The sequence below is a fragment of the Bidens hawaiensis genome, unplaced genomic scaffold (genome assembly GCF_021521415.1).
Source record: "Bidens hawaiensis isolate Kalapana, Puna unplaced genomic scaffold, B.hawaiensis_p1.1 tig00009139_1, whole genome shotgun sequence".
NCBI lineage: Eukaryota > Viridiplantae > Streptophyta > Magnoliopsida > Asterales > Asteraceae > Bidens > Bidens hawaiensis.
The window spans coordinates 446425-468546 of record NW_027491672.1 but is presented as its reverse complement, the minus strand read 5'-3'; the positions used below and the strand labels follow the sequence as shown (position 1 = coordinate 468546).

The 22122-nt window shown below is 44.7% G+C and overlaps 1 pseudogene across 1 annotated transcript; it reads right to left on the bottom strand.

Moving 5' to 3' along the window:
- Window positions 1-16636: 16636 nt before the first annotated feature.
- Window positions 16637-20281, bottom strand: LOC143531304 (luminal-binding protein-like; annotated as a pseudogene). The gene is made up of 6 exons (XR_013135000.1): window positions 20164-20281; window positions 18781-19048; window positions 18474-18672; window positions 18152-18394; window positions 17361-18069; window positions 16637-17257 (listed from the first exon to the last, which is right to left on the bottom strand). The product of XR_013135000.1 is annotated as a luminal-binding protein-like (transcript).
- Window positions 20282-22122: the final 1841 nt, after the last annotated feature.

Genomic DNA, 22122 nt, shown 5'->3' with positions numbered 1-22122 from the left:
TGCATAAAAGAAGGTTTTCCAACCACTTTGTCCATGATAACTTAAACTTTTTTTTTCCTAATCGAGTCCCAGTAAAAAGAAAAGTAAACAACTTTGTCAAAAATCAACTCTTTGTTAATACGATTCTTCAAGAACTCTTTTTTCCTTTATGTTATATATGAAACATTTTAGTATCTTGTATCTTATTATTATTATTTTTTTGCTTTGGTCAATACTGGGTTTTGAAAATGCAATATAATTGGCAAAAGTGTCAGATTACTTATCACATAATTAAAAATATGATTTATTAGAGGGACTTTTTTTTCATCATCATCATCATCGTACTCAGTATATCCCACCAATAGCAATGCTATGGTAGGGTCTGAGGAGAGTAGGATGTAGACAGCCTTACCTCTATCCCATAGGGATAGAGAGGCTGCTTCCGGTGAGACCCCCGGCTCGATAGTAGTTTTGCATCAAGCCTTGGACATAAGGCACATAGCACTCAATCATCGGGACACCGACTGATCGGTGCATGTGCCCTTGTCTTTCGGCTATCAACGCCACCACATGATGCCTGATTAACCTTCCGCCACTTTTAACGTTATTTTCACGAGATTAGTAAAATAACGTCAAAATTAGTGCAATTTTACTTTTGCCCACCCGAGGGTTCACACATATATACATTATATGCGCGCACCGCAAGCAGGGCGTTGACTTTTTTTTATTCGTCCCAACTCCTAAGCCTTAAAATTTTAAATGATAATCGGACTGCCATGTGGGTATCCTCATTCCAAGGTCAGCTGGTGGGTTGGGCAACCCGGCGACCGCTGACCAGCCGAGACACTTAGTTTTAGAGGGCACAAAATTTTATATATATTGTTTTAAAAAGATTTTATAATATAGGTGCAAATCTTAATCTTCTTATTAGATATTGGACCCAATCTTTTATTAAGCCATAAACCCATAACCTAGAGGTGTACAAAACCGGTTTAAAACCTAAATCGAACCGGTTTGGTCAACGGCTGGTCAAAACCGGTTTGACTCAAACCGGTTTCGAAGCAAGATATGCCAGCCTGGTCACACCGGTTCGGTCCGGTTTATAAACCGGTTCGGTTTTAAAACCGCTTTGATAGATTTGAAGGGGAACCGGTCCTGAAACCGACGGTTTGGGTCGGTTTGGAAACCGGTTTGGGTGAAACCGCTTTTAAACCCAAACTGGTTCGGTTCAGTTTGCCTAAAACCGGCACCAAACCGGTTTTATTGTACACCTCTACCATAACCCATTTGAGGTATTGGGCATACAGGACATTTTGTTTCGTTACTTATTAAAGCTCACGGGCATTTTAATTTCGGTCGGTCGAGGCATTTAAATTATAAGAGATAGCCTGCACACTTGTCTCATTCTACCACCACCTTTAAATGAAGCCCCCACTAAATACAATGGTGCACTAGTTTACCTTATTTCCAGAACGATAGTACAATAATAATTTGAATAATACAGAACATTGATAAAAGAGATCTGTATCGTATGATTCCTTCTCATCTCTCTAGAGAGTACTGTTTATTCACTGATGGAAGAAACAATTGTACACTTGAATGATGAGTGTCATGATATAAAGTGGAGATTTGTGTTTGTGACTTCACTGTCCGTGACATAAATAGGTTTCTTGTTGAATTTGCATGCGACATTTGCCACGTTTTGTTGCATAGAAAACCACTAGTCACAACACATTTTCTGGACCCAACGAGTGACAAGAAAGTTGCAATAATTTAGCACGTTGAAATTTGGGGTGGGGTATATTACAATTTAGTTTTTCTAATAGATTTATAACATATACAGTTGTTAGATACACAAATTTTAATTTAGTCGCATGTCTACTTTTTCTTTATGACTAATAACAATTACATAAAACATACGATTAATGAATGTTAAACAAATTAGCTATGAGTATCGTCCTTTTGTAACCTGTATCGTATCCCTAAAAATGCCCGCGTCACACATAATAACTGACGCGTGAAACAAATTCACATATCTACTTCATATACTCTTGTAACTCATAATATGTGTACTATGTTTGGATCATGAAAATCATACATGATTAAAGATAGATACGTGACTATAAAGTTGTGTATCTCATGACTATAAATATGAATTTGTTCTGATTGACATGACTGTTGACATATAATAACTTGGAAAAATGCCTTAATCTCGTAATTTCTCATATAGGCTTAACACACCTTATAAGTTATAACATGGTGTTAGTGCATATATATATATATATATATATATATATATATATATATATATATATATATATATATATATATATATATATATAACACCTGTTTTGAGAATAATTAAAACTAAGACCATGTGATACAAGTTGTAATTATAAATAACCATATGTTCATAAATCATAATTAAACTAGTTAAATGCATATACCAAAAGATCACATTTTGAAGAAAAGCAAAATTGTGCATGCCAATCATCATTAAAATGTGAAATTGAACCAAGTAGACCAAGGTGGTTCGAGTCTAGAGTAGGGTGAGACGACTTGTGAAATTGAACTGTTTGACAGGTCATTATGATAATAAAGAAAAATAGGGTGGATGTTTCTTTCAATCATGGGGGCTTTGGTTCGCAAGCATAACTCGAGGTGGAGTTTTTTTAAAGATGGGGAGTATGATGCAGAGCACCCGACTTTATAATTCGACCCTACCTGACCTGTTACCGGCATGGAGACGTTAAAGTGTGAAACAAGCTATTAGTTTTTTATAGATCTTTTATTTGGTTAAAATTATTTCTTTCCCACTTTTTTTGGGATTCTTGTTTCCTATTTTAATGATGTGTGATGATTTCTATGTATTAAGATGCAGGGTTGTTTTCGTATGTTAGTTTTTGTGATAATTGAAGAAACGTGGATCTACTCACTGGTAGCAGATCTACTTTCCTCGGGTGTGATTAAACTATTTCACCGATGGTTCTTCTGGATCCGAGTTCTTCCACCTACAAAATGAACAGCGCCGTTACTTACCCCTCAGAAAGGGACAGAGGGGTCCTCTTTGGGGTAACCCTCCGGCGTGAGAATCAGTATCTTTTGGAGAAGATAATAATGTTGTATGTAAGTGAATCTCAAGAGTATTGCTGATCGCTGAATACTCTTGATTTGTGTGACTGGTGTTTTTTCTGTAACTGACTGTGAGTGAATATAATTCAATCTGATTGAATGTGATATCACTGCTTGCAACTGTCAATGATTGAGTGTGAAATGAATGTCCATCAAAGTGGAGTTGATGCTGTATTTATAGTGCTAGGGTTTTCACTGGTTGGGCTCAGCCTCGTTGGCCTCCTCCAACCGCACTGCGCCATGTGTCCTCTGGGACACCTGGCGCTTTCTCGTTGGTTGTAATTATGTGGTAGCCCATGTGTCATGCTGAGTTGTCGACCTTTCATTTGGCAGCTGTCAATATCAGCATATTCTTACTCCTTAAAAAGATGCCTTCTAGAAGATTGTCTGACGTGCACAATCAAGGTTGCCCTAATCCTGACTTGAATAAGGACGAGGTTGATTATGCGCACGTGTGATATGCGCCCATCCTGAGGATGCGCGAAGTCTTCTTTTTATTCTCACGCGCAGATATTTCATGCGCAGGTGTGATATGCACGAGCGTGTGATATGCGCCGCGCGATTGTGCGCCGCGCGCCTATGCGACGCGCGAGCATATGTGATGTGCAAGAGCATGTGATATGCGCCGCGCGTTGATGCGCCGCGCGCATATGTGATGCGCGAGCATATGATGCCTGAGCATGTTTTGTATGTGCCATGCGCCTAGGTTTTGGCTTTGTGCCTTGATAATGTCTTTATCTTGTGGGTTGACCCGCCTTGATTGGTGTTGAGGCGGGTACATACCTCTTCAAGCCCCCCCAGTCTAATGTGTGTCTTATCTCGCGCGAGCGTGGTAAGATAGATATTAGACTCACTGAATTGTCCATTTATAGGGGGTTTTGTCGTTTTCTTGGTTGTTTCCGTCATCGCGCGAAGTTCTATCCACTTTGTTGAAAACCAAAGGTCCAAACACGTGGTTGGTTGGTGGTGACGTGCGCCGTAAACGTGTCAGACGTTTCGTGTGCTCGAGGTGCTACAGTTGCCTTTCACGTCCTCTCACAGCTGTCTTGAACACGTGTCGCGTTCGCATTGGTTAGTACCTGCGAGTGGGGGCGCGTGTCTGTTCCGTGGCAGGTCGGTTTGTCACCTCAGACAGCTGTTAGGGACACGTGTCGCGCCTTCGTTGGGTTGCCCCTGCGAGTGGGGGCGCGTGGAATCCGATCAGCTGCCACTTTTCTCTCTCCTGGTCCTATAAAAGCAGGCCCTTAGGAAATTTTATGCTCATCTTTATTGTTGTTCAAATTCGAATTCCTGCTTTCACATTCTGATTTGAGTGTTTACATCGATTCGAATCCTCGATTATCAGCTATTACAGTTGTATGTCTGATAGTTCATACTCGTCTAGCCCTTCAATCACCTCCGTTGCCTCTCGAAGACGCCGTGTGAAATCTGTGGTGATGTCGACATTGAAGCAAAAGGGGAAGGGGAAGAAGGTTGTTGAAACCACATCGGAGGAGGTAGGGAGGACCAAGGCCACCAAAAGGTGGAATGAAATCCCCTGCAAATTGAAGCAGGCGGATCTCGACAACCTCATCACCTCTCAGGGTTTTCCCACCCTGTTTGGCTGCATGTTGCCTAGGTCCGGGCAAACGGCGGCGAACCCGCCTGCCGGCTATATATCCCTATATAGCCACTTTTTCAGCCACTGCAACCTTCGTCTCCCGATGACAAGGTTTGTGGGTGCACTGTTGAAGTTCTATGGGATTCACATATCCCAAGTCCATCCGTTTGGACTCGTGCGCGTGACTCACTTTGAGTTCATGTGCAAATCCCAGCGCGAGGAACCCACTCCTCGGCGCTTTCAATATTTTTATAAGGCCAAGATCCAAGACAATTGGATATCTTTTATTCCTCGCAGTCAGAAGGTGAAGTGCTCCACTGTTTCATTCAAGAGCCTTCATGACTGGTCAGAGAGGTTCTTTTACATTAAGGCCGGTGTAATCCCCATCCGTATGACCATGCGCTCTATCACTTCTGCGCCTGCGGATGAGGATGTCCTCAAGAACCCAACTGGCGCATGGGTTAAGAAACTGACCGCCGAACCATCCCCCGCGAAGAAAATTTGCGAGGAGGCGCTGGTTGGGGTCGGCATGAGCAGGCTCTGGGCCGACAGCGCGCTTGAGCCCGTTATCCAAGTCGACGGGTTGTGTAAGTTTTTTTTTTTTTTTTTTTTTTTATTTTATTTTTTTTATTGCGCTAACATCCTTCTTTTGCTGATATCATTTAACTCGTCTTTGCGCAGTCACCAAGGATTACATCCTTGCCGCTTATGATGAACATGTGGAGGGCGGCTCCGTCGAACTTGGCATTGGGGAGGTTGGTTTCCCGGATCGCTTCGATGACATGTTCATCCCAGTGGATCTGGATTTTGACTTTGACGGTGACGCGCCTGGTAAGCCTTCGCACTCTTGCTCATTCCTTTAGAAGACCCAAGCTTATTAACAGTTCTGTCGCTTGTTTTTGTAGATGCGCTTGAAAACTACGAGCTAGAGCTCGCGGAAGAGGAGGAGGAGGAGGAAGAGGAGGCGCCTCTACTAAAGCGCAAAGCTAAGGGGAAATCTGGCGCAGGGGCCAGTAAGAAACAGAAGAAAGAGGACACCCCTGTCGCTCATCCCCATGCTCAAACGAAAAGACCTAAGGAAACCACAAAGGTTTCTTTAAGTTCTCTGCCTGTGAGAGTGGGCAGACCTCCTGTCCACTTGAGGTATGGTGCCGTCGCCTCCTCCGTTCGCGCAGCTGAAGAGATAAGCCGCGCCGCGCCTGCAACAGGTATACTTTGCCTATCTTCATCTGATTGAGTTATTATTAAACCGTTGGTTATTTGAATGTTTGCAGAGCCGGCGTCGGTAACAGATCAGCCGCAGGCGCCACAAGGTGCTACGGCTGCGCCGGGGACTCCATCGAAGTCCCCTGTTCTACCCTCTGAAAAGGGTAGAATGAATTTTATGGCGATGTTCGACGCGCGAACAGAGTTGCGCCAAGGTAAGTGTTGCACATTTGTCTTCTGAATTTTTCCTTTTGGAGTTAGTCATAAACCATTCCTTGTTTATTTGTTCATAGGAGTTGTAGCTGGTACAACAGTTGCTGATGATACTCCTGGCGCAGCTGCCGGCGCCGCTGGTTCTGGTCCTGCTCCTGCTAGTGCTGAGTCTCCCCTTATTGGGATTACCAAGGAGCAGGAGACGGTGTTGCGCGCCGAACTGGCGGCGTCTAGACCTCCTTCGCCTCCTCCTGCACGTAGCCCTCCCCGCGAGGCTGGTTTGGAGCCTTCCAGGTCGCAGCAGAAGAGGCCTGTTGAAGAAGACGAGGAGGACGAGGGGGTTCAAGGTGAAGACTCCTTAGGAGATCGCGCCAGCCCTGCGATGCCGCAAGTATTTGCAGCGCAGACCTCTGGTGGGGCTGGCGCAGACATTCCTGCTTCATCCCCGCAGGTATGTATTGATTTGTTGGTCCGCTGCGCGTATCTCCCTATAAGTATGTTTTATGACTTAGGATTTTTCTTACATTTTTGCAGGAAGGTGACCACGTTTACCGCCCGAGATGGAATATTAATGAAGAAAGTTCCTTTCAATCCATGGGCGTATGCGAGGACTTCTGGGCTCATGCCGTGCCTCCTACTGAAAGGAGGTATCAAGAGGAGCGCACTCGCGCGGACTTGCTGAACGAACATGTTTTCGCTGGGTCGGCTTTTTTCGCTGCTTCCCAAGAGCTGCGTCGTGATTATATTAAAGTACGCGACGCTCTTGTGGAAGCCCAGCGAGAGGCTAAGGTGGCCGCCTGGAACCTGTCTGATGCTCGTGCGCGAGCTGAGAAACTCCAGGCGGAGCTCAGTGAAAATCGAGCAAGTGCCAACACCGCATACATCAAGCGCGGGCATGAGCTCCAGGCTGCGCGGGAGAAGCAGCAATTGGCGGAGGCCGAAGTTGCCAAGTACGCGCGCAGAGTGCGTGTCTTGGAACAGCAGGCCGAGGCGCGTGACCAAGCTATCATCAAGAGTATTACTGAGAAATCATCATTGGAGAGCGAGGTTGCGCGCCTGAAAAGGGATTTGGCGGCCGCGCAGGCCGACAGAGATGAGGCCTTGGCCACGGCGGCGTCCAGCCAGGAAGCACTTGGTGCTGCGCAGGCGGAGAAAGAAAAAATTTTGGCGGCAGCAGCGTCTGACAAGGAGGAACTAAAAAAGGCTAAGGAGACTGTTGAGTTATTAAACTCTCAGGTTCCTGCCCTCGAGACGTCTGTTGCTGGCCTCGCGCAGGATCGCCAATGGCTGGTGTCACAGGGCATGGCTCGCTGCGCTTTGGCGATGAAATATTCCGCCGAGTTTCAAGCCCTTGTGATGGACTGTAATGCCGCCGCGCGTTTGGTGGGCCGAGCTGAAGGGTTTACGGATGGGTATGAGTATGGCATGCTGAGGAAGAACCCATCCGAGTACCCTTACAAGTTCGATGCGGCCTGCGCGGACATGGCCGCGGTGGGGGAAAAGTATATGAATACTCCCATCCCCATCCTTATGCAGGTACCTTGATCTTAATGAGTTTTACTTTACTAACCTTTCTAAGTGTTTGTACTCATTACTTTTCTAATGATTTACAGATAACTGCGCTTGCTGACCAGCCCGACCTCGGCGCACTAAAGAAGTTGCTTGATGATTGCGAGAGGGCTGGTGGCGATGATGGTGGCGCGGGGGATGTTGCCCCTGCCAGCGGCTCTGGCGCGGCGAAAGAATCTGCTCGTGACACCGTTGTGATCGAAGACTCCAATGAGGAGGAAGAACTTGACTATGGTCAGTTCGGAGATGAAGAGCAGACCGCGCCAGATGCTGCGCGAGATGATGAGGATGATGAAGCGGCTGACGTCGACGTGGAGACTTGAGAAGCCCTTCATCAAATTTTGTATATTTATCTTTTATACTTGTAGTTTGTAACTCATCATACTTGTAGATTTCGATCCAATGAAATGAAACTTGTTATCTCCTTTTCGTATCTTGCGCATTTCCATTCATCTCTTCATGTTTGGTTGTATAGATATAAGATATGCTTGAACGTTAAAATAAGAACAAGGTTGTAAGGAAATTATTCACTTTTAACCTCAGTTCTATTTTGTTTGTGGCTCTCGCAGTATCTTGCTCATGCTGACATGCGCGCTAATTTTTCGTTATTTCTTTTTCACGCGCTGGGTTCACGCGGTATGGAAGTATGAGTTTAGGCTTTACATGTCAACTTGTGTTACTCAGATATCCACTATGGTTCCGCGCGCGGCCTCGACCTGAGACCTTAACATGATATGGCATGTACTTTGCCTTAGTTTTGTTTAAGGATTTTTATGATCAGGCTGCGCGGGGTGTAAGATGGATGTATGTGAGTGTTTTGAGCTAAGGCTCTTTGTTTTGGGCTAAGGCCCTGACGATTTTAGAGTTAAGACTCATTAACGTGCTTGAGCTAAGGCTCGTAATTTTGGGCTAAGGCCCTGACGTGTTAGAGTTAAGACTCGTTAACGCGTTTGAGCTAAGGCTCGCGCATGTATGTTTTACTTCGCTTTATTTTGTCTTGAAGTCAATATAATGTTGTCATATTGTTCCAATTTAATAAAGGAAGTGTGAAACATGTATGCAAAGGTAATAGAACCAATATTGAAAGATAGCGCGACAAATATTGAAAGATAGCGCGAATCATCATTAATGATGGCTTAAAAGCCTTGATTACAAATTTGAACTTTTTACATGAAGCATTTTCTAAGCTGTGCCGCGTTCCACGCGCGCGGTATCTTTTTTCCGTTCAAATCTTTTAAAGCATACGCGCCTTTCCCCAGGTCTTCTGAAATTTGATAAGGTCCCTCCCAATTGGGGGACATTTTTCCTGGGGGTATTGCGCGACTAGCTTCATTGTTTCGAAGGACAAAATCATTTTTCTTGAAGTGGCACTCTTTAACGCGCTGATTATAATATTTTTCCAGCTTTTTCTTGTATCTGGCTTCATTAATGATAGCCGCTTCTCTGCGCCCTTCAAGCAAGTTAAGATCTAATCTTCTTTCGCGGTCGTTATCAGTTTTGCTCATCATGAGTACCCTATGGGATGGGCATCCAATTTCCGCTGGGATCATAGCCTCTGTCCCATAGGTTAGGCTGAACGGGGATTCGCCATTGCTAGTTTTGCTTAATGTCCTGTGCGCCCACAAGACATTAGGTAACTCTTCGACCCAAGAATGGGATTCTCCCTCCAATCTTTTCTTCAGCCCATTTAGTAAACTTTGATTCGCGCGCTCCACTTGGCCATTCCCTTGAGGATGGTAAACGGACGTGAAGATTTGGTTGATGTGCAATTCTTTGAGCCAGCTTGACATCTTCCTGTCAGTGAATTGTTTGCCATTGTCGCTCACAATTTCCATAGGAAGGCCAAAACGGCAAATGATGTGGCTCCAGATAAATTGCTTCATCGCCTCAGCTGTGATTTTTGCTAGTGGCTTAGCTTCAACCCATTTTGTGAAATAGTCTATCGCCACTACCAAAAATTTCACTCGCCCTTGCGCTTGCGGCAGGGGCCCCACAATATCAATGGCCCATTTGTGAAAAGGCCATGCTGAGGTGACTGGAATCAAGTTGTTTTTTGGACGCATGGTGTTTGGCGCGTAGCTCTGACATGCCTTGCATTTTTGGATTTCTTTTAGCGCATCCAAGTACATGCCTGGCCAATAGTAGCCTGAGCTCATCGCCTTGGCAACCACCATGCGCGGACCAGCGTGAATTCCACAGATTCCCTCATGAATCTCCCTAATCACATAGCTTGCTTCTTCCGCATCCAGGCATTTCATGAGCGGTCCAAGATAAGAGCGCCGGTACACTGTACCATCAAGCAGTTCATAGTTCTGCGCCTTGTGTCTTATCTTTCTCGCCTGTGCGCGATCATCCGGTAACTTCCCCTCTTTCAGGAATTCCATTATTGGAGTTATCCAGGATGAAGGAGTTGTATGAATTACCAGGACCGATTGCGTTTGCACTGACGGGCTGCTCATTATTTCCACCCTGACATCTTTGCCAAAGTGATCAAAATTAGTTGATGCCATTTTACTCAACGCGTCTGCGGACTTGTTTTCGCTTCGCGAGATGTGTATGATTCTGAAGAAGTCAAACTGCTCAACGAGCTTTTTTGCCTGCTCTAGATACAGAGGCATTGTGTTCTCCTTGGCGTCATATAGGCCGTTGACCTGAGCAGCTACCAAGTAAGAATCAACATGCGCCTCTAGTCTTTTAACCCCAAACTTGCGCGCGATGCGCAGACCAGCCAGCAGGGCTTCATACTCAGCCTCATTGTTGGTACTCTTGAAGTCCAACCTGATAGCATAAGTATATTCATGATTATCAGGGTCTACCAGTTTGAGACCTGCGCCAGACCCTTCGCTGTTGGAGGCTCCATCAGTGAATAGCCTCCAAACATCTTCTTCATCATTTGCTCGCGGAGGGTCTACCTCGCGCTGAGCTTCTTCAATCTTTCCCTCTGGGATTTCCGTGATGAAATCCGCCAAAACTTGACCCTTTATTGCTGGACGGGGCTTATAAGTGATCGTGTGTTCACCTAATTCCAGCGCCCACTTTGTCAGCCTTCCGGAGAGCGCGGGACGTCGCAAGACTTGCTGGATGTTGTAACCAGTCAGTACTTCAATAGGATGACCATTGAAGTATCTATGGAGCTTGCGCGACGCGTGTGTTAGCGACAAAACTAACTTTTCCATGATGGAATAGCGCGTCTCAGGGTCTGTGAGCACTCGACTTACATAGTATATTGGCGTTTGGATCCCCTTGCGATCCACCAATAATACTGCGCCAATGGCGCGATCTCCAGCTGACAAGTACAATGTAAGGGTTTCGCCAGGAAGTGGAGCTGTGAGCGCGGGCAGCTTTATGAGACATTCTTTTATCTCATTGAAAGCTTGCTCAGCCTCAGGCGTCCACTTGAATTGGCTCTTCTTCAAACAATTCCTCAAGGTGTTAACGAATGGAGTAGATTTGCTGGCGTGGTTCGCTAGGAACCTGTTGATTGACACCAATCTACCATTCAGCTTCTGAACCTCTTTCATGGTGGCTGGTGAAGGCATGTCAAGGATGGCTTCCACCTTCTCAGGATTCACCTTGAAACCATCCTTAGTGACCATTACACCAAGAAATTTCCCCTCTTCCGCGCCGAAAGTACATTTGCTCGGGTTGAGCTTCATGTTAACTTCCGTTAGGCGCTGAAGAGTTTCCTCGATGTCGTTGAGCATTTGTCTCTCCTCCCTGCTCTTTATCACCAAATCATCAACGTAGACTTCTAGATTCCTTCCGATTTGTTCATTGAAAACAGAATCCATAAGTCTCTGATAGGTGGCGCCCGCATTCTTTAAACCAAAGGGCATTTTTGTGTAACAAAAAACACCCTTGTCGGTTCTGAAGGCCGTCTTGTCTTCATCCTGTGGTGCCATTTGAATCTGGTGATAGCCTTTGTAGGCATCCAGGAAACATTTGAGCTTGAATGGCGCCACGGAGTCCACCTTTGCGTCGATGTTTGGTAGTGGGTAACAGTCTTTCGGACATGCTTTGTTGAGGTCCTTGAAGTCAATACACATCCTCCATGACCCGTTGCTTTTCTTTACCATCACAGGATTGGCTACCCACGTCTGGTATCGGATCGGGCGGATAATGTTTGCGCGCAACAAGTCCTCAACTTGCTCATTCATGGCCTTCGCCTTTTCATCCCCCATGATTCTCTTCTTCTGAGCAATTGGCTCCACCGACTTGAACGTGTTAAGAGAGTGTTGCACCAAGTCTCGCGGGACCCCAGTCATATCGGAGTGTTGCCACGCGAAGACCGTCATGTATTTTGTGAGCAACCTTTTCACTCTCAATCTGGTGTCGTCTGAAATGGTAGCGCCAATTGTGACCGTTTGGTCGGGGAATTTTGGGTTTAAAATCCACTTCTCTGGCGCATTGTCCGCCGTTGGAAGTTTCATTCTCCCTTCCCGCGGCGTGGTTGTCACTGCGCACAAATGATCGCGGTAAACAAATGCTACGCCTGTTGGTGTAGGGATCCCCAATGCGCCGTGCGCTGGCGATGGTACAGCATTAAATTGGGCAATTGTTCCCCTACCCAGGATCATATTGTGGCATGACGTGGTGGGCAAGACCAAGAAGTTGACCACTTCGGCTCGCTTGTGCTCATCATCCCCCATAGTTAGTTCAAACTGAATCTGGCCTAGGGGATGTATGATTTCATTTGAGACACCACAGATTGGTGCGTTCACAATTTCGAGCCGAGCTTGGTCTGCCGGGTCTAACTTTCTGAAACACTGCTCATACATAATGTCAGATTCGCTTCCAGTGTCCACCAGGACCTTTGACACTTCGTAATGAGCAATGTGTGTGGTAATGACGAGAGGACTGCTTATTGAAGGGCCTCCCCTGATTCTTGGGAAGATGACTTGCTGCTCGCGCCAATCTCCGTGAATTTGCGCGCTTCTCTTTCTTGACGTCTGCCCTTGTCGTCCCCCCTCAGCCACACAGATTCTTTTGTACTTCTTGCTGGCAGAGGCTCCCTCCGGTTGCTCATCTTCTATTCTTTGGTTTTTTACCAAGTGAGCCAGCCTGCCAGACTTTACATCCTTCTCGATCGCATCCTTTAAATGATGGCATGCGTCGGTGTTGTGGCCCGGGGACCTGTGAAATTCACAATATTTACCACTGTTTTGCGGCCCCTTGTAGTGTAGTTGCTTGGGAGGCTTGAATTGGACATTCTCAGTACTTAACACCTGTGAAGGTGTTTTAGTGAGGGGAGTCCATATTCTTGGCAGAGGTCTGCTAGGATCTCTGCCGCCCTCCCTCTTGTCACCCTCCCCGTGTTTACGAGCATCCTTTTGGGGCTGGGGTGAGTTTGGTTGCGCTTGTTTTTCCGCGGAAGAAAAACTTGTTGGCTGCAACCTGGACCATACAGAGTTCTGTTTGGCCCTCTTCTCTTTGCTGCGCGGTGATTCAGCCTGATGCGCTCTTTCTCTTGCCCTATCTTGGGCAATCTGTTTCTCATTTCTCGCGAAAACTCGCGATGCCTCCATTAACTTGGCCCACGTGGTGGGCATACCATCTTTGCTTACGAGAGCTCGTCGTAACTGATCACTGCGCGCAGCCTTGTATAAAGGCCACGCGCAGTAGCTGCTCAGTTATGCCCCCGATTGCCAGGGACTCCTGATTGAAACGAGTGATGTAATCTTCAATCGTTTCATCATTCCTGCGGATGCAGTGCATGATGTCATCAGGATCGCGCGTGTGCCTGCGCTGCTGTACGAAGTGGGCCTGGAACTTTTCTAATAGTTCCTCGAAGCCATCAATTTGCCCTGTCGGCAAGCTCTCGAACCATACTCGCGCTGCGCCTGTGAGGCAGCGGGCAAACATATGACACCATGTTGGCATCGTCCAGCTCTCTAGGTTTCCCGTGTTATAGAAACCTTGCAAAAAGTCATCTGGATCTGTCGTGCCATCATATTTCCCCAGACCACTTGGCATCTTGGTCTTGTGCTGGATGGGAGCCTGCGCGATGCGCGCAGTAAACTTTGAGTGTTTTACCAGGATGGCTGGTCTGTAGGGTGTGGTTACGTCCACTTGCCCTCTGACCGGTGGGCTGTATGGCATGTGCAGATCCGGATCTGCTCTGGCTCCTGGCACCATGTTCACAGGCGCGCGGAGCTGCGAGCCTCCTGCATGAGTATCCCTTGTCTTTCTCATGCTATGCACCTCTTCATCACTGAACTCTGTGTGTGCAGTGTGAACAGAATGCCCTTCTTCCGGCGCGCGCGGCCTTTTTGTGGGCTGCTTCTCCATCGCCTGCCTTTGTGTTTGGTCGGCTAGCTTCTTCTGTTTCATCATTTCAGTGTACTTTTCCATCAGACGCCGCTGCTCATTTATGAGCCATTCATTCGGATCGTCTGCTTCATCTTCTGGACCCATTGGTCCCTTCAGCTTCGCGCCGGCCATATTTTGTAACGTGCGATCGTCTGGAGGAGTTTCAGTCTGGCCGTGAGGGGTTGTGACGAAGGGACGGTTGCTGGTGGTACGCGTAGAATCACGCGGAACCCTCAGAACCTGCTGTCCGTCGTTAACACCCTCACGTTCAATATCCTCCAGAGCTTGATCAACGTTACGAACTCCAGAAACCATGGTGATTGAATTTTTTTTTAGATCTGGATGAGATCTGATTGCCGTTTGTAACAGTGGATGGCGCCAATGAAGAAACGTGGATCTACTCACTGGTAGCAGATCTACTTTCCTCGGGTGTGATTAAACTATTTCACCGATGGTTCTTCTGGATCCGAGTTCTTCCACCTACAAAATGAACAGCGCCGTTACTTACCCCTCAGAAAGGGACAGAGGGGTCCTCTTTGGGGTAACCCTCCGGCGTGAGAATCAGTATCTTTTGGAGAAGATAATAATGTTGTATGTAAGTGAATCTCAAGAGTATTGCTGATCGCTGAATACTCTTGATTTGTGTGACTGGTGTTTTTTCTGTAACTGACTGTGAGTGAATATAATTCAATCTGATTGAATGTGATATCACTGCTTGCAACTGTCAATGATTGAGTGTGAAATGAATGTCCATCAAAGTGGAGTTGATGCTGTATTTATAGTGCTAGGGTTTTCACTGGTTGGGCTCAGCCTCGTTGGCCTCCTCCAACCGCACTGCGCCATGTGTCCTCTGGGACACCTGGCGCTTTCTCGTTGGTTGTAATTATGTGGTAGCCCATGTGTCATGCTGAGTTGTCGACCTTTCATTTGGCAGCTGTCAATATCAGCATATTCTTACTCCTTAAAAAGATGCCTTCTAGAAGATTGTCTGACGTGCACAATCAAGGTTGCCCTAATCCTGACTTGAATAAGGACGAGGTTGATTATGCGCACGTGTGATATGCGCCCATCCTGAGGATGCGCGAAGTCTTCTTTTTATTCTCACGCGCAGATATTTCATGCGCAGGTGTGATATGCACGAGCGTGTGATATGCGCCGCGCGATTGTGCGCCGCGCGCCTATGCGACGCGCGAGCATATGTGATGTGCAAGAGCATGTGATATGCGCCGCGCGTTGATGCGCCGCGCGCATATGTGATGCGCGAGCATATGATGCCTGAGCATGTTTTGTATGTGCCATGCGCCTAGGTTTTGGCTTTGTGCCTTGATAATGTCTTTATCTTGTGGGTTGACCCGCCTTGATTGGTGTTGAGGCGGGTACATACCTCTTCAATAATATAATTTTAATGATTTGTGATGATTTCTGTATATTAAGATGCAGTGTTATTTTTGTTAGTTTTTTATGATATGTATTTTGTGAGTGGTAATCAAATCTTTACCCATTTTACCATTGACTTTTGTTTCAAAAATGATAGTTTTCATTCTTTTGGGCTCCCAACATATTTGATTTTTCATCTCTTTGGGCTCCCAACATAAATATATCAATTTTAAGGTAAAAATCTTTATGCCAACGTGGAACGAGATATGGTCGTGCTGATCTTTGTTGTTTGGTTAGGTGTTCGTGAACCATTTGCTTGTCCGATAGAGGCTTAACGGACGAACATGAACAAGGCGTCTACTGCCCTATGTGAACTTATGATTATTATTTATTTTATATATTTAACATCAATTTTTAGATTTTGATCTAGGATAAATACACCACAACTTATCATGCACATTTTGAACCCCCGACCGACTTATTAATGACAGTATGTTACATTAAATGTTTAGTTAATGATGTAACTAAGTCTATGTTTTATTTATGGTGCAGAGTATCAGTTTAAGAAGATAGATGAACTCGTGAGCGAGGTTAGTATTGAAAAAAGATGCATCTTGTACAAATGGTATAGGAGTTGTAGCAGCTGGTTCAGCAGATCCGAAAGCGGGCCTCTAGATGTCAACACTAGTGGCTTTTGAACATTTGATAAAACTCAAAAGGAGTGTAGTTGATTCATCATTCATGTCTGATAATATTGTTTGATTCTCAATTCAGTACAAAGAAATCATTTGGAAAATCTCTACAAATGTAATGTTTTTTAATGGTACATTACACTTGAGCAGTTATGTAGTTAATAACTTAAAAATAAATAGGATCTTAAAGACTTCCTTTGTTTTGTGTAATAATTAAAAGGTCGTGTTTTGTGTAAATCTAACGATTGGTCTCACCTCAGTTTTAGGGTGTAACAAGTTGGATTTACACAAACCACAGCGTATCTATTACAAAACATGAGAAGTATTTAATCCATAATTCCATATCCTTACTTAAAATCTATGTTTTATTAATTAGTCTCTTTGGTTTCAAATAATAGGCTGCACATAAACCAGTCCAGCCCGGCTGAACTTGCAGCCAGAACAATGACCAGCTCAGAATGTGTTGGCAGGTCCGTTTCTCGGTTAATACAGTTTGAAACCAAAAAACCGAACCAGCAACATAAGACAAATCTAAGAGCAATAAATTATAGATGATACAAATCCAAAACTATCACTTCACATTAACCAAAAAGAGAAAGGAATATCATTTCTGTCATGTCCCTAATCTTCTAAATTCATGTAATGCAATACCAATACACATAATCCATACTAAACAAAAATCTAAAGTTCATCATGGTCATCATCATCTTCGGACGAATTCGCACCACCAGGGGCCCCACCAGACCTATGATAAACAGCTGTCACAATCGGATTACAAACAGCCTCAACTTCCTTCAACTTCTCATCATAATCTTCCTTCTCAGCTGACTGGTTATCATCCAACCATTCAAGTGCTTCTTTGGTTGCCTCTTCAATCTTCTCCTTTTCATCCGCTTCAAGCTTATCGGCTAACTTATCTTTGTCATTAATTTGATTCTTCATGTTGTAAACATACGTTTCAAGAGCGTTACGTGCGTCGATCTTTTCTTTAACCTTTTTGTCTTCCTCAGCAAACTCTTCTGCTTCACGAACCATACGCTCAATCTCTTCTTGACTCAACCGACCCTTCTCGTTTGTGATCGTGATCTTTTCTGATTTACCAGACGCCTTGTCTTCCGCCTTAACGTTTAAGATACCATTCGCATCTACTTCAAATGTCACTTCAATTTGTGGGGTTCCCCTGAATTAACAGAAAGAGAACATAATTAGCACGAATATTAACAAGATTTAACTTGATATTATAAATTAACACCAATGATAACTATAACCATAACTATAACTACCTGGGGGCCGGAGGGATTCCAGTAAGATCAAAAGTTCCAAGAAGCCTGCAGTCCTTTGTAAGACTTCTTTCACCTTCATAAACCTTGATCGAGACGACGGTTTGCTGATCTTGGTAAGTGGTGAAAACTTGAGATTTTTTGGTGGGGTTGACAGTGTTTCTCGGGATCAATTTGGTCATCATGCCTCCAACGGTTTCAATACCGAGGGTAAGTGGGGCCACATCCAAAAGAAGGATATCTTTAGTTTCCTCACCACCTTCACCACTCAATATTCCTCCTTGAACCGCAGCACCGAACGCGACAGCTCATCAGGGTTTGTTTGGTTCCTTGCCATCAAAGTAATCTCTAAGAAGCTGTTGAACCTTTGGAATTCTGGTACTTCCACCAACAAGAACAATCTCATCAATCTGGCGTTTCTCAAGACCTGCATCTTCCATAGCCTTCTTAACAGGTCCCATGGTCTTTCTGAACAGGTCGTTGTTCAGCTCTTCAAATCGGGCTCAGGTCAAAGGCTCGGAGAAGTCCACACCATCAAAGAGTGACTCGATCTCGACACGGACCTGGTGCTGGCTACTCAGGGCTCGCTTGGCTCGCTCAGCCTCACGTCTTAGCTTTCCAATAGCTCGGTGGTCCTTGCTGATGTCTTTTCCGTGCTTCTTCTTGATCAATTTGATGAAGTATTCCATAATCCTTTGGTCAAAGTCTTCACCTGAAAAATACAAACAAAAACTGTTAGCACCGCAAACAATTAGTAAGTTGGTTGGTTAGTTAGTAAGATATAGAATGATCACCTCCAAGATGGGTGTCTCCATTTGTGGCGAGAACCTCAAAGACACCGTTATCAATTGTCAAGATACTGACATCAAAAGTCCCACCACCAAGATCAAACACGAGAATATTCTTCTCACTGCCCTTCTTGTCAAGACCATATGCAATAGCAGCAGCCGTGGGCTCGTTGATGATTCTGGCAACATTCAAACCAGCAATCACACCAGCATCCTTGGTCGCCTGTCTTTGAGCATCATTGAAGTAAGCTGCACAAAAAATCAAGTAATCAACAAACATGTTTAAAATGTACATAAATACAGATCATGTAGTTTGCAGTTTCCTTACCAGGAACTGTGACAACAGCATCCTTAATCGTCTTCCCGAGAAATGCTTCGGCTGTCTCCTTCATTTTGGTAAGAATCATAGCACTAATCTCTTCAGGACTGAACCCTTGAGTGAAACTTGAATATAAGGTTTCCCGTCTTTGTTCACAATCTTGTAAGGGAAAAGCTTCATATCCCTGTGGACTTCTTTGTCCTCAAACCTGTGATATAAAGATAACAATGTGTAATAATGTATTTAATAATTTAAATTGTAAACCAACATAATGCCAATATATATATATATGCACAAGCAGATAGAAAAAACATACTTTCTTCCTATGAGTCTCTTAACATCAAAGATGGTGCGTTCGGCATTTACAGCCGCCTGATTCTTTGCTGCCTCACCGATTAACCTCTCGGTATCAGTGAAAGCCACCCACGATGGAGTGATACGGTTTCCTTGGTCATTGGCTATGATTTCAACGTGACCGTTCTTATAGACACCAACACATGAATAAGTTGTTCCAAGATCAATCCCAATAACGGTTCCTAATTTGGTCGCTTCTTCTTTTGCGATTGAAATTGCAGATAAGCAACCTGTAACACATTGTAGATTAATAACCGGATATTGACAATCAATTGCAAGCATATCAAATCCTTCAATTAAGGTAACACTGATTCATGCACCATATTTACAAGGTAACAACAATTCCAGATGATATTAATTAATGAAAATCATAATAAATTCACCGATTGATAAACTCGTAATAGCTAATTATTATATCAACATTAAACGATCAAGCAAGGTTCAGTACCACAACACCGAGAATCTAAGCATATACAACATGAAACAGTAAAAAAATTTCTCAGATCTTAAATAAATATACAACACGAAACCATCACATATTTATCAGATCTCAAATAAAACCAGATCCAGTACCCAGGTTTTTCATGCTTTCGGTTTTAGTTTTTTTTTTGGTAATTTCAATGGTGCAGGTACCGATCGGTACCGCGAAGATTTTAAACCTAATCATGCATTGTTCAATCTAAGCTACATTCATACACAAAAGCAAAACAAATTGACAAACTAATTCACATACAAAACCTAGAATCTATTCATATACAACAAAAAACCTCTCAGATCTTAAATGAAACCAGATCCGACCGGTACCAACCGAACACAATCAGTAACCCGGTTTTTGATGTTTTCAGCATCGGTACCTTCGGTTTTGGTATTTTTAATGGTACAGACTACAGATACCGATTGGTACCGCACAGATTTTAAACCTAATCATACATTATTCATACACAAAAGCAAAACAAATTGATAAACTAATTCACAGACAACAAACTCGAGCACCTTTTATTTATGTTTGCATTTATATAAACATAACTACTTATATATTTCTTAAATTTTAAACAAACATAAATGAACAAACATAAACAAACTTCCTCCCGCTGCTGTTCGTTTACAGGCTTAATTAGCAATAACAGATCAAGCACATTTAATTTCTTTCTTAATTCATTTTCATTTCATAATATCAGTACGACCACAAAACCTAAAAATTAAGCAAACCGGATCCAAAAGCACAGATAATAATTGTAAACCTAAACCACACATCATTCAATCCACACTACATTCATACACAAATTAAGCAAAAACAGAAGCAGCAGAATAATCAAATCAATAACAGCTGAAATGAAAACATTACCCATTAACACGATTGCTAAAACGACGCCGCTTCGCCCCATGCTTCTTCACCGCCGTACACTCAATAACAAATATTCTGATAATAATAATAGTGTGAGAGTTTAGGGTTTGAGCTTTTGTAAATGAAAGGTTGATTTGAGAAGTTGATTGTTAAAGTGCAGATAGTGGTGTTTATATAGGGTTGTGGCCTACGTGGAATTTGTTGGGTGCTTCGGGAAGACACTCGATTTCGTGTCATCGGTGTTGACGTGGACCAATCGTATTTCAGGTGTGAGTATTTTTAGCCAATAAGAGAAGGCACGTGGTATGCTGAAGAGGTAGGTCCCAGCAGAGCCCAGTTGGACCCGCAAGACTCACCTTGAAGAGAGACGTCTGCGCAGAAACCAACTGGATCCGCAGGACCCACCATGCTCAGAGACGTGACGTCCTTACGCGCAGTACGCAAGCTGTTCCCGCAGGAAATGCCTCCCAATGGTGAAGGACTCTGCCTGTTCCCGCAGCTGCGGATACAAGCCATCAGGGAAGGCCACCCGCGCAGCAAGGCTACACGCACAAGGCACTTAGCTCTCAATCATTCAGTGTCACCTGAAGGAATGAGCAAAGCCGGGAACAGTCCCGCACAAAGGCGGGAGGGGGAATACTCCCGCCCAACTAAGCCAGTCCGTACGATACGGGAAGATCTTCTGTACTGTACCTGACGAGGTATGGGCAAAAGATCTGACCAAAGATACGACAGCTTATTGACAACAGTATGGCGAGCAGCATGCTCTTGTACTGTATGTCACTATTAGCCGCTGCCTACTCACCAACTCCTGTCATACCACGTGCATAGCCGGCAGTTGGTGGAAAAGGAATAGTACACAGCAGGCCTGGTCACTATCAGCCGCTGCCTACCCACCAACTACCAGCAGGGCACGTGCGTAGGCCACAGTTGGTAGAACAGGAATACTATTCAGCCGGCCACACCTCCTTGGAAACCTACTCTCGGCTATAAATACCCCAAATGGTATGATCATCTCATCTTATCATATTATCATCATATTATACCTGATATCTGCTCTAGCAATCTCTTAATATACATTTATATTTAAAGAGCAATCTAGTCTGATTCTCACGCCGGAGGGTGGTCACAAGGAGGAACCCCCCCCCCTTCTCAGTGACAAGCTCACGGTGTCTGTTTTGCAGGTTATCAGAAGAACCATCTTTGCCAGGTCCAACCCCTCGTGGGAAACATCTATCTAACCCCCAGGTTACCCGTAATCTGCCCGGGGTCCGGTTAGTGTTTCTTCATTGGCGCCATCCGTGCATAAAAGCTAGAACTTCATTTCCTTTCAGTTTTTTCAAACTTCTGGAAAGATGGTTAAAGAAACTCCGGTAACCACAACCCCAGCTACTGGGGGGAATACCGGCTACACAGTCTTTACAAACACTACCCCGGTTACCCAAGCCGGGGCAAGTGAAGTAAATTTTACGAACACTACCCCAGTTACCCAAGCTGGGGTAAGTGCAGTAAATAATCGCTCACTGGGATTCACCGATACCCAGTTAGAGAAACGAACAAGACTCCCCCGCCAAACACTCGATGAAGTTAAGGCATGGGCGGAGGCACGTCAGAGGGAATTCCAAGCTGAGTTGGACGAACGCTTGCGTTCCGTCCAACAGGCTGACGAATTCGAAGAATACTTGGACGATGACTCGGAGGAATCCGACACCGACGCGAACCCTCGCCATAGGGCAAAAGGGAAGCGTAAGGAAACGGACTCCCAACCGAGAAGGCGTTTTGGAGAAGCCTTCAAACCAAAAAACACAGGTGGAAGCCCACGTGACTTCTCCAAAACATTTAGACCAACTGTTGCAAATGCGGGAACGTCCAAATTTGCAAGGGACATTGCGGAAGCAATTGCCCCAAAAAGTGCCAAACAAATGTCCAACATAGGCACATATGATGGTATATCTGACC